Genomic DNA, 15,651 nt, shown 5'->3' with positions numbered 1-15,651 from the left:
CTTTCAGACAGACCCCCCTGTCCCACATTGGAAACAGCCCTGGTGATCTCAAAGTCCTTCACTGTCCTCAGGCCACTCTCCAGGGCTCATTCCAAGGAAAACAAAAAGAGCAGTTGGTGCTCAACATAAACGCACTGTTAGAAAGCACATCCTATTGCACTGACTGGTCTGCTGACTTGACATCCTCTGAAATTGCCCCCTTTGAATGTGCAGGGGGCAATGTTTATCATTCTGCAAAGCCCAACACTTCTAACAGAACAGTTTCTGCCTCTTCCAAACTCTGGTGAACTTTAAACGTGAGGGATCCTAATACCTTGCTTCCGAGACTGGGGTCCCTAGGACATAGAGATGCTCAAGGCTTCAGCACACCCCATCCCCTTCCTTTTTAACTCTGTGGCAGAATTCCCAGTGAAGTTTGGATAGTGCATAGTTTTGGACATGCATTCTTCCTTGGAGTTTTAAGATGTAATTCGATGAGACATCCCCTTTCCTCCAGGGGGCGCTGAAGGGTATATGGAATATGCTAACTTTTGCCCCTTCAACAGATCATCAGGTCTTGAAACTATCATTTCTGCAGAATAGAAAGAGCCAGTGTTGACTCTTGCCACAGAGCAAGCGATCCCTGCTGTCTCCCAGCACCGATACTCCAGATACTAGTGTCCCGTGAGCACAGCCTCCTGCAGCCATTAAAGACGCTGGCCTGCTCGTAGTGCAGAGCCACAGACTGTCTTCCACATCATAAATGTCTCTGTCTGTCTCTGCCTCCCGCTCGGAGCTGCTCCTTCCATTAATACAGGAGCTGACAGATTGGTTGAGAATCTACAACTAATATTTTGAGGCCGTAAGAGATGATTGTGCTGTCTCTAATTACAGAGTTGATCATTTTAGCTGATTATGATGGATGACTGTAGACGGTGGTCAAAGCCTCCTGTATATTTTAGATGGAATGGTTTTTTTTGACATTTACTTTACAGAGACATATGTGCATCCTATTTTAATTAATGGAAGAAATGATTCATTCACAAGTGAAAGATTTAATTAAATAAAGGGTCAGTGTGGGTCAGCCATGAATTGCAAAATACCTTAGATGTTCATTGTATAGTCCCCGGCCTCTCTGCATGCTGTCTGGACTGTGCATAGCAATAAAGACACCCCTTGCAAAGGAACAGACTGAGTTTCATTCATTCACTCAGAAAATATTAATTGGGCCCCCGCTGTGTTTGAGGCACTGTGCTGGGCCCTGGGGAGGCAATGGACAGACAGAACTGGCTGCCTTTGGTATGGCACTTATAAAGGGGAAAAAAATGAAGGACAGGAAAATGGGACCTAATTATTACAGATTATAGCAAGTTTTGGGAAGGAAAAAAAATCAGAATGTTTCCTGTCAGTGCTTAGGAATGGTTACTTTAAAAGCATAGTACCTATCTTTACGATATTATACTTGTTTAATTTGGGAATACATATCAGAAGCCTGTCTGGTTCACATCCAGTGGCTAAAATATTTTATTCTAAAAGTAGCAGTCATCTAAATGAAGTGACTCAGGAAATATCGGAGACTACAATTGCTTTGTGCATTAGCTTCTTCCTTTGAGTTGACCAAACATATGCTTTCAAGCCAGGAAAAAGCAAGGCTTCTCAGCTGCCTCACCTTTTGCCTTAGCACAGTCTGCATTGCTGACCTGGAGGTGTAGCAGAAGTCTCACATGGTTGTCAGACAGTACTTGAATGGCCCGGGGGCACAGTAAGATCCTATTGATGTTGACAGTTCACATTCTTATTACATGGTTGCTACAAGTTATCTTCACTCTCTTCTATAACTAGCTTCATGCTACACTTTTCTAGTGCTTTTTATTCTTTTATTATTCCACTATCTGATGACGGAGGTTGTAACTTTATTGCTTCTAGACACAGCCAATGTAGACTAACACTCAGTAATTGGTAAGCGGACAGTTGGGGTTCATGCTTCCTGATTTAGGAACCTAACAGCAAATAAACAAGTCCCTCAAAGCTTGCCAAGACAGGTGAAATAAAACCTAAGTTGTCAAACCTATATTGCCTGTCATGTCATGGCAAACTCCTCGCCTTGCCCTCTGCCCGCCACTGACATCTCAGCTCTTACTACTTCGCTCACATATGTAGCTCGAGCCACAAGCCTTGCTTGGGATGTTCATGGCTTCCAGACGTTCTGCTCCAAGATCTTCTCTTCAAAGAGATCTTTTCTAATATCCTAAGCTCTTGTTTTCTCTCTCCCTTACCTTAATATAATGCTTTCATTTTACATTTAAATTTTTTACTTACTGATTATTTTATGTAGATATGTGTGTGCCTAAGTGTGGGTATGTGCACTATGTGCACCACCATGCCGTTGAATGAATCAAGAAAGTGGAAGGTCTGGTTTTCATTTTTCTGGCAAAGTAGCATAAAAACTATCCAAGTCATTTGCTTAGTTTACCAAGTAGGGTAGCCTCCAAAACATGAGAATTCGCCCGAGGGTTGTTTTTTTTTTTCCTCCCCACTTGTAGCACTGGTTAACTTCAGAATGACAGGAAAGAGGAAAATAATGGTTTTCAGTCCCATAGAAGATAGAAACACAGCCAGCAGGCGCCTCCCATCCTCCAAACTTGACTAGATCTCTCTTACAATTTCTTACCACAGATCTGGTCCTTCGGCAGCTCACTACCCCTGTGATTAAAAGAGAGTTGTAGAGTTTGTTGCAGAGCATTTGCCTAAGTATCAAGCCCTGGGTTCAATCCCTAGCATGATGAGAAGAAAAGTAGCTCTGAGGTCAGGCCTGTTTTCAAAGCCAACAAACACAGGATTTCTAAAACTTTCTCGTGATCTGACCAAAAGCACACTGATAGGGAAACTTGGATGTTTCCTTTGGCGGCCTCCACTGACTGAGAACCAGAAAACTGAAAAGACAGATGCCTTTATTTGCCTCAGATGTCTTGGTGATAGAGAGGCAAAGCAAGAGCTGTGCTCCAAGATACTGGCTGAGAAACAGTGGCAGCAACTGAGGCTAGCTGAGTTGGAAGCAAGGTGGGAAGCAAGGGTTAGCCTTCACACCCGCGTGAGCCTTGGTATTCAGTGACTGTGCTGTTGCTTGGGGTGAGGCCTCCTGTGGGTGTTCAGGGCACTTTGTCCTGGAAGTCTGTCCAAAAAGCCAAACAATGCCGGCTGTTCTTGGCAAGGCCTGGCCTGGCTTACTCAAATCAGTGTTTAAGGAGAGGTGCTTCAGGGTAACAGAGCTGGCTCCATTTCTACCATGACCACATCGGTGCTGGTTTCCGCTGAACAAAACCAAAATTCTAAAAAAAAAAAGTCTGTACCAAATTGCATGTGGCTTTTGTTTTATAAACATTTTTTTTTGGTGGGGGGAGGGTCTGTGGAAACTGCAATGAAAACCAATACCATATCCAGTTGCTTTCCAGAGAGCAAAATCAACTTGGGAGACCTATCATCTTGGCACAGGGTGTGACTATGGGCAAGGACAAAGCGGTGGGTACTTGGTATTTCATCTTGGAATCGCTAACTACCTTAGGCTTCAACAGAGAGATACTTGTAGTCACAGAAGTGTTCTTGGAGAAGGAAGGGGTCTGCTAGGCAAGGGAGAAATTTCCCAGGTGAGAAAATGTCATGCATTCTGGGCCCAGCACCTATAGACAGTGGGAACTCAGAGAGCTTTGCTGTGCGCAACTGCCTAGACCCTTCCCTGAAGCTCACTATCCATCTTCACTTCCAACATGAACCCATTTAAGTAAGGCAAGTGGATGAACACCGCAAGCAGGAAGCCACTTCCTTTCAAACACTCAGACCGGGGTGACAGCATTAACAGATTAAACACACTCTAGAAAAAAAACAGAGTCAAACTTCCATCATTTACACATAAAAAATCCCAAGAGTGAGTTGCGTGCCAGGGCTCTTTCCCTTGTGTGGAAGAAAACATGGACCTCTCTGTCTATGAAGAAGCATCCACTTGCAACCAGTCACAAAGAGACAACTCATGACCCATACGACATATTATTTACCCTCAGTCAGACTGCCATCGTCAAATTTGACTTTTGTCATTTGCTAACTGCTCCTTAAATTCTGCATCTTTTTTTATTGGTGGGGGGCAGGGTAGGGGAGACTAGGCTTACCTAACACCATAGTTTATGAAAATTAAATTAGGTAATACACAAAAGCACTTGCACACTATCTGATTTATACTACACTCTCTATAATGGTACCTGTTGAAATTATCATCATTACAACCATAATCATCTGACATTGTAATTATTATTAATATTATTATAGTATTTGTGGCTAATAATTATCTTTTTAGTTATAATAATTTTTTATTTATTTTCTGAAATTACAGTTACATCATTTCCTCTGTTCTCTTTCTTCCCTCCAGTTCCTCCCATGCACCTACTTTGCTCTCTCTCTCTCTCAAATTCATAGCCTCTTTTTCTTTAGCTGTTCTTACATATGTACACACAGACACACACACAGACACACACATATAGGCACATATATATGTATACACACATACACACACATGTATTCCTAAATATATAAATAAAACCTTCTCAATCTGTATAGCATTACCTATACGTGTGATCTCAGAACAGAACATTAAGTATTGGATAACCAACCTGGCAGAAGGTGAGGGTCTTATCTGTGGGGAAGACCACTCCTCCGGCCCTCACCATCCCCAGTTGCCTGTAGTTCCTTCCCCTTCACATTAGCATGTCTAGTGGTGTCTTTGCTGTTCAGGTCTTGTCTCAGGAGTCATATTGTTAAGACTTTGTAAGTGTAGCTTCTCTAACATTTATAGAGAAACAATCTCAAAGCAAACTTCCTGTTCCTTCAGCTCTTATCATCTTTCCGATCTCTCTTCTGCAATGGTTTCTGAGCCTTATGTGCAGGAACTATGTTATAGGTGAATCAGTTGGGATCGGGCACCACAACATCTCCTGTTCTCTGCATTTTGATCTGTTGTGGCTTTCTATAATGGTCTCTGTTGCAAAGGGAAGTCTCTTTGATAAGGAATGAGAACTATACTTATCTGTGCCTGTAAGGATACAGATTTAGTAGGTAGTTAGAATTATGCTGATTTATTAAAGTGTTGGCTGTAGGTTCTCCTCCAAGATTCATGACTTCACTAGCTAAAAAATGGCAACAACCTAAATGTCCTTCAACTAATTAATGGATAATGAAAATGAAAATAGACACACTGTGGAATACTATAAAGAAAAATCTTGAAATTTGCTGTTATGTGGGTGAAACTAAAAAAGATCACATTGATCACATTGAGGCATATGATCGGATAATCTTCACCTGCCAGCTCCCAATAAATACTCAGAGACTTATTATTATTTATAAATGCCTAGGCCTTCAGCTAGGCTTGTTCCTTACCAGCTCGTATAACTTAATTAACCCCATCTATACTGGCCCATGTTTTCCACGGGACCCATTAGCTCCAACTCAATCCCAATTCGTCTGACTTCCTCCGTGTCTGCCTGGTGCATCTTCTCCTATCTTTGCCTGGATGTGCCAGGGTTATACAAGATTCCCAAACATTACAGGCTATTGCTATTGCCCTTGGTCTCCTCCCAGAGGTGGAAGGTAAGTCCCTATTGTAGAAGACATCATGCATACACCCCTGACAAAGGAACCAGAGAACCTGAGCTGGATCTGACCTGAAGCTTTCTCCCTGGGGATTAACTTTCATGATGATATAAGGTGCCATGAAATATTCCAAAGAAGTAATCAATAGTCCTACTGAGCTATAACACCTATGAACCACATCAGTGACCAGCATGCCATAATAACCCTAAGGGTACAGTAATGGCACACATATATTGGCAGTAATCAACAGCCTTCTAAGTTGGACCTAAGTACTGCTCATCAAGAATGAAACTATGCCTGGTACTGGAAATGTAGCCAACTATCCAGGTATACTCAAGACATACTAATGATTCTTAGCAATCTCTTCCTATTTTTTTTTTCTTTAAGTCCCCTGCCTTTGTACTGGCTAATACCATGTATATTAAAACATGAAACAGGAGACTGAAGAGATGACTCAATGGCTAAGAGCACTTGTTGCTCTAAAAAATGATGTAGGTTTAATTCTCCACACCTACATGGTAACTCACAACCATCTGTAACTTTAGTTCCAGGGTATCTGATGCCCACTTCTCTCATTCACAGAGAAACATGTGCAAAGCATGCATGTGGTGTACAAACACACATATAGGAACATACTCAAACACACAAAATTAGAATTGAAAGCAAAATAAACAAAAGTATATAAGCATGCCCATAAAGTAAATTTCCTTGAAAAAAATATTGCAGATGATGCTATAGAGCTCTTGTGGTATTTTCTTTGGAAAATTCAAATGGACAGAGAGCATTTGAATTCATCTGCTTGTCTACCTGCAATAGATAAGCCCATTTGGCGTCTTCTTTACTTCTCTCTCCAAATTCTAATACCTTGAACTGCCCAAAAGGTATTTGTTGTAGGTTTGCACGGCTCAGAGAGTGAAGGTTCTTGACACACAAGCTTTGTGACCCACTTCTATTCCCCAAACCCACATAAAGATACAAAGAGGAAACAAATTCCACAGTGTCATTCTCTGAAATTCACACATGCACCTTGGTACACATATCCCTCAATGTACATACATATACACAGTAATAATTCATATATAAGTATTTAAACGTGTATGTGTTATAGGTGCATACCTATAAACATGGGGGAAATATTGCCTGAATCAAATTATTCTTCCATCTAACACTTTTCTAACAAAGCAGGTTTCCTGATATGATTAAAAGTGCTAAGATAGAAGTGACTGTGGACAAGGGGATGCTTCGTTCTTGTATTTCACTCTGCCTGATGGCCTATGTTAAACACATCTCACTCAGAAGAAGATATGTGGCTGTCCAGAGCATTCTCAGATGTGTCGTTTGAAATACTGACTCATTATTTTAATTGCACCTTTCTGAAATTAGGGTCAGAATTTCTTTCCCTAACATCATTCTTTTCATCTATTTTAGGAAAGAGCTGTCACTGTCTCTTGTCCCGACTAATTGGATAAGTGATTTCTTCTGACCTTGAAACAATTAAGTGGAAAGGATACCCAGTGACTATAAATTGATAGCCTTCAGCTTTTCAAACTGCAGTGTATAATATGAAATTCACTTGAACAGTGCTTTGAGTTCTAGCATCCTCTTCTGAAAGGGTATACATGAGTCAGCAAAAGATGTGGCATTAGCAGTGGAGACATCTAAATACAGCTCATGCTAAAGGTTTTCCAGTGGGCCACATGGAGAGAATGATGTGTTCAAAGACTAAGGTGACATCTGTTGTAATTCTCATCTTGGAAATATGAGAAGAAACTGGATAATAGAATAAGTAGCCACCTTAGTGCTAGAGTCAGGAAAAGGCTGTTGAGTTGAGGGACATCCTGCATACCCTTGGTTTGATAGTGCAGGGGCAATAGATTGAATGTCTGTGTCCCTGACCCCATAGATGTTTTTATATACTGAAAAACATGAGCCCTAAATGATGACATTAAGAGGTGGGACATTTGAGAGGTGATTGGGTCATTGAGGGTGGAGCCTTCACGGATAAGATTAATGTCTTTGTAGCAGAGACCCGAAGAGATCCTGCACCTCCTCCTCCATGTGAGATGCAGGGAGTATGGAAGCCATGAGTGGGTCTCTAGCAAACAGTAAACCCACTAGCACTTTGATCTTGAAATCCCAGCCTTAGAATTGTGAAAATAGATGTAAAATATGTCTTTTTTTTTTAGATATAAGATGCTCAGTACAAGGTATTTTGCTATAGCAGCCCAAATTGACTTGGACAGCAAGAATTGGATATTTCTCATGAACAGACACAGGCACTGCTGAGAAGAAAGTTGAGCTGTAGACTTCAAGTTGTGTCAAATTAAACTCAGTGGGTAAGGGGACTCCACAGTTCGAGCTCATGGTAAGCCAGGGCCTGTGTGACAGAGACTAGTCAAATCAAAGGGAAATGTGTCCTAACATTGCAAGTGAGAGGTCCAAAGGGAAGTCATCAGAAAATCCCTGGGATGTACTCCTCTAGAGAGGGGGGAATTTAGAAAAAGAAAAAGAGGTGCTAGAGAGATGGATCAGCAGTTAAGAGCACTGACTGCTCTTCCAGAGGCCCTGGGTTCAATTCCCAGAAACCACATAGTGGCTCACAACCATCTGTAATGGGATCTGATGCCCTTCTCTGGTGTGTCTGGGGACAGCGACAGTGTACTCATATACATAAAATAAGTAAATCTTAGAGAGAGAGAGAGAGAGAGAGAGAGAGAGAGAGAGAGAGAGAGAGAGAGAGAGGAAGAAAGGAAGAGAGAGAGAAAGAAAAGAAGGAAGAAGAAAAGAAAGAAGAAAAGAAAAAGAGTTAATTTTCTTGCACTTCCTCTCTCCTCCCCTCCATTGCTCAGACATGGAAAGAGACATAATCTGTATAGGAGGCTTAAAAGAATGGAAGAGCCAGGAAAAAGATTCATGAGATTCCTTCGTGCTCTCACCCCTCATAGTCTCTCTCATTTGCCGTAGTATCCAGATATTCCAAATTTGCTCCCAACATATAGCTTTTGTGCCTGACATTCCCTCTATCTAAAATATTCTGTCACTCTAGAGTACCATCAGTGATTGGTCTATTTCATTTTCTATTTTTAAAAAAAAAGTTCTACTTTCTGGTTATTCTGGTTTCTGTGTGAGGAAAGGACAACTGGGAAACAATAGGAAAGACAGCCACACCAGAGGCTGGGCTTAGTCTCTGGTCCCCATGGGGTTCAATAATGCCTGGGACCAAGGTAACAAAAGAGGACGCGTTCAGAAGTATTGGGAGTGTGAGAATATATTTGAAGCTGGTATGCATAGGACTTAATGGATGTGTCCAAGAAAAAGCAGTCTTCTTTGACCACAAAGTTTGTGATCTGGTCAGTTCCCCCAAGTGAATGAAATCATTGTTAAGTTGAATAAGTGGGGAGGTTGAAAAGCCTTCAAGCACTAAGGTCAGATTTACATTTCAAAAAATATTCTGTGGCAGCACACTAATGTACAGGTTGGGCACGGGGACCAAAAGCCACCAGACAAGTTAGAAGGCTACTGCAATAGTCCAGAGGAAAGATACTAAGCCTCTGAATACTAATCATAAGATGACCTTTGAATGCTGAGATGGATACACAGGTGTGTTGTCCAGATTACACTCCAACATAAGGTTTTGGCTTTAGTAAACAGTCATGGTACTTACAGATATCCTCCAGGGTCAGACCTGTTGTGGGTAATATTTAAAACGGCATGGCCCAATCTTGTTTGTTGTTATGGATGCCGCCATCCTTCCGATTAGGCAAGGCCTGAGGCCATGAGCGGTGGCAGAAGCACGCTTGCTAGGCTCAGGCCACCGGTTCAGGCTGGCCAGAAACATCAGCCCTGCCACCCATGAGATGCCAGCATAGGAGATGACTCTGCCAATCTACCATGCTGTCTCCACAAGACTGAGCTGTGCCCAGACCATCCTGTTATCCATGTGGTACCCAGTAGAAATGAGACTCTAATGATTAAAGATTATCCAAAGGCTTATATGTTTAGTGATATTCAATTAACAAGATGCCCACACAATTAGAGGTGTTACCCAATTAACTAACCTTGATATAAGTTGTTACCCAGGATGGTCCTGGAACCGTGGGTAGCTCCTCCCAAATTACCAAGTTTCTTGTAAACTGTAGTGAGGGAAATATTCTGCTACACAGGCCTTCTGGATTTGCCTCAGCTGCAAAGACTCCAAGGTCATATTCTTTCCTTGGGCAGCCTATGTGCAGGACATGATAACATTGATACTAAGTGGCTTAGGATCACAACCTGTGCCTCAACCAGTCAGGTTCAACCACCCACCCTCCATAAGTCTATTAAAAGAGCCAAAATAGTAGTGAAAAGCAGGAAGAAAAGATGTATTCACTGTGCTCACATTGGAAAGAAAGATTAAGTGACCCACCTCTCCAGGCCCATCTTTGGGGTTCTGACATAAAGTAAGGTTTAAATATAAGGGCAAAGATGTGAATAACTAAGTAGTCTAGTCAAGGTGTGGTCCTGCACACCAATGTCTCAGCTCCAAGTCTCTCTGACAATCTGACAAATTGTAAATCTCCCAGAAACAAGGTCTTCCTCTCAAATTTCCAAAGACTTCAACCTATTTCTAGAATTCCTGAGGAAATTCTAAATTTGTTGGGTCCATTGTTGCAATCTTCTGATAGCCAAAAGGAGGGTCACAAGTGTCCCTTTAGAAAACTTTTCTTCCTTCTAGGCAGGCCACTTACCCCCAGGTTATAAAGGCCTACCTCTTTTGCCTCACTTTGAAGTAGAGCTGACATGTATGCACTTTCCACAACTTTTTATAGAGGAACTGAAGGTCTCTCAAGTTTCCTTCAAACCTTAGAGGACAGTGAATCTCACATATTCAAAAAAAATGGTCAAATCATCTGTTTCTTTTATCTTTCACTTACAAAAAAGAAAATAAATAAATAAATGCTATAAAATCGATAGCTTTCTCAAATAACAGCTATAACTAATTATGAAATACAACAGGAAAATAAAACCAATCTCAAACTTAGAAATAACTAGAAATAAACTTAACAAGAAATAGAAAAGACCTGTATAGGTGAAGAAAACTTAAAAATCTAAAAAGTCAAATATAGCACTGAAATAACAATAATCTATTAGAAGATTAAATAAAATATAGATTATGTCCCAACTTAATTAACTATTTAATAAGGTTACAGAGAAAAAACACACAAGCTTTAACCTAATATGTGCTTAAATACCCAGAAAGAGAATCGTTCTTATTTACTTTTGATGAAAAAAGAAGCTGATAAAATTATTCTATGTGGCTAGAAAGATGTCCCAGTAGTTAAGAGCTTGTTGCTCAATCATATGGACTAGAGTTTGGATCCCAGTAACATGTTGGGAAGCTCACAAATACCTGTAACTCTAGCCCCAGGAAAATGTTCTCTTCTGGTCTCCACAGGTATCCACACCCCTATCCAGATAAACATAGCACAAATACACACACACACACACCTGAGTCCATGTAAAGTAAACTACATCTTAAAAAATTTTCCTAGAAAGCAATTTAACTATATAAATCTAGAACTAGTTTAAATGCTCATACATATTTTGAAAAATAATTTTACTTTTAAATTTTTATCTAAAGAAATGATCAGTGAGCCAGCAAGATGATTTAGCATTGCCACATAAGCCTGATGACCTGAGTTCAATACCTGGGACTCATGTTTAAAAAAAAAAGCCATACGAGGTAGCACACATCTGTAAGATGGGAGTCAGAGACAAGTGGACCACCTGGAAGCTTGAGGGCCATCCAGTTAGTCTGCACGATTTAAAACCAAAACAAAACAGAGAGACCCTCCCACCAAAAAACAAAAACGAGATGGAAATACAGATCCTAAAAGTTCTCCTCAGAATTTTCTATGGGCTCCATGGTGTGTATGCACCCAATCTCATGCCCTCATACACACTAGTAATAACAGTGTCAGCAACAATAACAAAGCATATTCATCAAGGAATTCTCAAAGATATGGAGGAAAATTGAGCTGGACCAGTGGTAAAGCATTTGCCTAGTATGCACTGTGTCCCTGGGTCTGGCTCCCTTCATAACAAGAAAATGTCTACGATATTGGAAGCTTAATATAAGTGTTAAAATAGAACATTTCAGTCATTTATATAATGAGACACATGTATGCATATGTAAACATGTATAGAAAAGCTATGTCTACACATTTAAGTTTCTATATATAGAAAGAAATCAGAAGGTCAATTAATCCTAAGTGACGAAATCATCAATATTTTTTAGTTTTTGTCTTTATTTTTGTGTATATTTTAATTTTACCATGAAGATATTCATCAACTACAGAATATCAGTTCAAAAGAAGAGGTGCTTGGTTTCTTCTAGTTTTCCTTTAAAATTTTTATGGCTGTTATTCGATGAAATGAATCAGGCACTGTCACTGTCTGACAACTTGATCAGAGTCACAGTTTCATTAAGGATCAATAGGAACTGGACTGGAAAGACAGGTGGACCAGGTAGCATGTAGCTTTGAGGACCACACAGGGAGCTTGGACTCTCAGTTTTTGAAGTGATTGCGCTGAAGAAAAGTTTGAGATGTAGAAAATGCCTGGAAGGTAGGAGGGGGTAACCTTTGCTTCTTTGCTTCTACCCTCCTTCCAGTGTTGTCATTGGAGAGGATTCCTAAGTACTGCTCCACAATTCATAACGCTGGGTTCCTGCTTCAAAATTATAAAGACTAAACCAACAGGCCTGCTCTCCTTGCTGGACAACGTGAATAGGAGCTATCTGCATCTGAGTCCTGGGAGACAAAGAGACCACGGAACTTCTGCCAGGAAGAAGGCAAATGTGGCCTTTCTAACTAAAAGTAGTTAGACTGGATTTTTAGAAATGTGTGTGCACGTGTGTGTGTGTGTGTGTGTGTGTGTACACAGATGCACACACGAGTGTCTGCATGTGTGTATATGCAGCACTTGCATGCAGAAACCCACAGACATCAGAAGAGGGTGCTAAATTCCCTACAATGGGAGTCACATGCAGTTATGGAATGCTGGGAACTGAACCCAGGTCCTCTGCAAGAACCGCAAACTCTCTTAACCACTGAGCCATCTCCCTAACCCCATAAGTGGACTTTTTTAAAAAACCAACTTGGGTGGACTATAAAAGGTTGTGAGAAGTCTTTTTGCTCCTATCCCTTCTGTAGACAGGAAAGTCCTTGACACTGTCCATGATGAAGCCACCCAGATTCTGGGATGTATTATATTTTCATTGTGGTCTTCCACCACATACTCCCCCTGGTTTATTCTGATGATGAATTGTGGTGCCATCTATTGAATTACCAAAGCACAGAAAGTAATAGTCATTCCAAACACTTCTTTCTCTCACTAACAGCATCTCATTGGCCGGGAAGTCCTTAAAGAGACATCAAGAGAATCTCCAAAGTCACATTACTTAAAATATCTAAAAAGATGCTTTTTCTTCTTATTTTCCTCATTTGATGTGATAAATGAGAAGGCAGGGGTGCAGGGGAGGGCAGGGTTACAAGGGAAGGCAGGGGTGCAGGGGAGAGAAGGGGTGCAGGGGAGGGAAGAGGTGCAGGAGATGGCTGAGAATGACTATAGTGACACACGTGTATAAGAATGTTTTCTATTTTGTTCACAGACCATTACTTTGTATGCTGAACTAAGAGAAAGAGCGAGAGAGGGGTGGGGGTGGGGGAAGGGAGCGAGGGGGGATGGAGGGAGGGAGAGAAAGTGAGAAAAAGAGAGAGACCACAGTGCTAGGGAGAACAGCTTTGACTAAGTGTGCTTGATCCCTATGAGACAGGCCCAAGTGTGGGAACTGAGTTTCCTTCCTGAAGACTAAGTCCTCAGGTGTCTAATGACCAAAAATTCAGCCTCACTCATAATGTAGTAGAGCTTCAAGAACGTTAATGGGTTAATCTGCCTTATCGGTTTGGGGCAAATAAAGGTACATTCTGTGTAATGAACAAATTTCATTTAACTTCCACCTTTTCTCCATATAAGTGCCCTATTCAAATTTATCTCTCCATTTGTTTTTGTTGTCGTTTTTGTGGTTTTATTTAAACACAAAACATGTGCATAAGCCATCTATTTATTTTCTTCGCTACATAGCTGGCGTTGGGATTGGTGACTCTGACGGTTTTTCAGTTCTTAGAGGACACATTGTGAGCAGTTTCAGCACAGTAGCTTTGTTGCACATCCGGAGCACTTCCAGTTCCTTGACATCGTGGATCAGAAACTTCCGGGAGCTGCTAGACAGCGTGTGCTTGGTTTTTTGTTGCTCCCATAACCAACGTTGGGCATCAGGATCTGACCCTTGAATCTTCTCCGCACCCTGTTGTCGATGCCTCTGGGTTTCTGCCAGTTTTGTTTAATTTTCACATATCGATCTGATTGGTGTCTGATGAACTTTTTGGTCCTCTTTTTGATGATTTTGGGCTTCACCAGAGGCCGGAGAGCACCCATGATGCCACAAAACAGATGGCAGCCACCTCGCAGGCAGTGCAGAGGAAAAAGGAAGGGGCAGCAACACGCAAGGTATGATGGGACTTATATCTCCATTTTCAAACAAGAAAGCTAGTCGTCTTCCAACACATAGGTGAAAAATCACAACATCTTACATTCTAAGATCATTTAAGGTTCTTCAAGTTAAAAAACAATTCTGCTTGAGAGCTCTCAAAAGAAATCCAACTGGTTAACAGATATGTTTGGAAGCTGACTGGTGAGACATCTTACCAGGTAAAGGTACTTTGCTGTCAAGGCTGAGGACCTATGTTTCATCCATGGAACCCACACTGTAGAAATTAATTTATACAGTCACTATGGAAATAAACTTAGAGATGTCTCAAAAGGCTAAAAATCGAGCTATCATATAACCCAGTTATGACACTCCTGAGCACACCGTCAACAGACTGTCCATCCTCCTACGGAGACACTGCTCATCCGTGCCTCCTTGTTGCTCAATTCACAACAGCTAGGAAATGGAATATGCCTAGAGGTCTATCAGCTGATTGATGGAAAATGAAAATGTGGTACACATACACAGTGGAATTTTATCCAGCTGTGAAGAAAAATAAAGTTATTAAATGTGCATGAAAATGGAAAATATTACACTGAGTGAAGCAACCTAAGCCCGGAAAGACAAACACGGCGTGTTCTCTCTCAGCTGAGGACCCTAGCTTTGAATCCGAAGCCTTTGTGTCTCTTACTGGTATGCCTGTAAAGGCCAGGAAGCTGGAAAGAAACTGTTGAGGGAAGGAAGAGGCCTTAGGGGATGGGGATAACAGTACCTGTGACAGGAAAGTGAAGAGCAGAGTATTGGGGGTGCAAAGGTTTAAGCAAAGATGAGAGTCGGGAGGTTGGGGAAGAGGTGGGGGAGGGCTAACTGAAACTAAGCATGTATGGGGAAATCATATGGAAACCTGTCAGTTTGTAAAATAGTTAAAAAGTATAATTAAGGACTGGTGTGACAGTTCAGCCAGTGAGGACACTTGCTACCAAGACTGATAATTTGAGGTCAATCCTCAGAATCCACGTAGTGAAGTAGAAAACTGATGCCTGTGTCCTCTGACCACAACACACATGCCAAAGGATGGACACACACACAACATACACTGAGAGAGAGAGAGAGAGAGAGAGAGAGAGAGAGAGAGAGAGAGAGAGAGAGAGAGAGAGAGAGAGAGAGACATAAAAGTTTCTAATATATTTTGTAAGTATATTATGTTGTATTTTGAATGGCTGTATTTTGTGTTAGTAAATAATGCTACTTCCAGAAGCCATAGTTTATTGAACAAATTCCCAGTGCAAGGTATGAGACGTCTTCTTATGAGTTACTGATCAAGAAAGCTCCAGTGGCCCCCAAAACAATAGACTCTGTTGAAAAAAGTTTATTACCATTCCTCTTGTTTGCCCAAGACTATCTAGATGGTAAAATCCTATTGCTGTAGACAGCACATGGTTTGGTTGTAGGACATAAAGCAATACAGCTATAACTAAACTGGAAGCCTCCTTCCTGGTGGTGAGTTT

At 41.2% G+C, this 15,651-nt stretch overlaps 1 pseudogene; it reads right to left on the bottom strand.

Moving 5' to 3' along the window:
• Window positions 1–13,769: 13,769 nt before the first annotated feature.
• On the bottom strand, window positions 13,770–14,091 carry LOC114630527 (annotated as a pseudogene).
• Between the last annotated feature and the right edge of the window lie 1,560 nt (window positions 14,092–15,651).

This window comes from Grammomys surdaster, unplaced genomic scaffold (genome assembly GCF_004785775.1).
Source record: "Grammomys surdaster isolate TR1022 unplaced genomic scaffold, NIH_TR_1.0 341, whole genome shotgun sequence".
Taxonomy (NCBI): domain Eukaryota; kingdom Metazoa; phylum Chordata; class Mammalia; order Rodentia; family Muridae; genus Grammomys; species Grammomys surdaster.
Note: the sequence above shows the minus strand (reverse complement) of the source record. Positions and strands in the feature narration are given on the sequence as shown.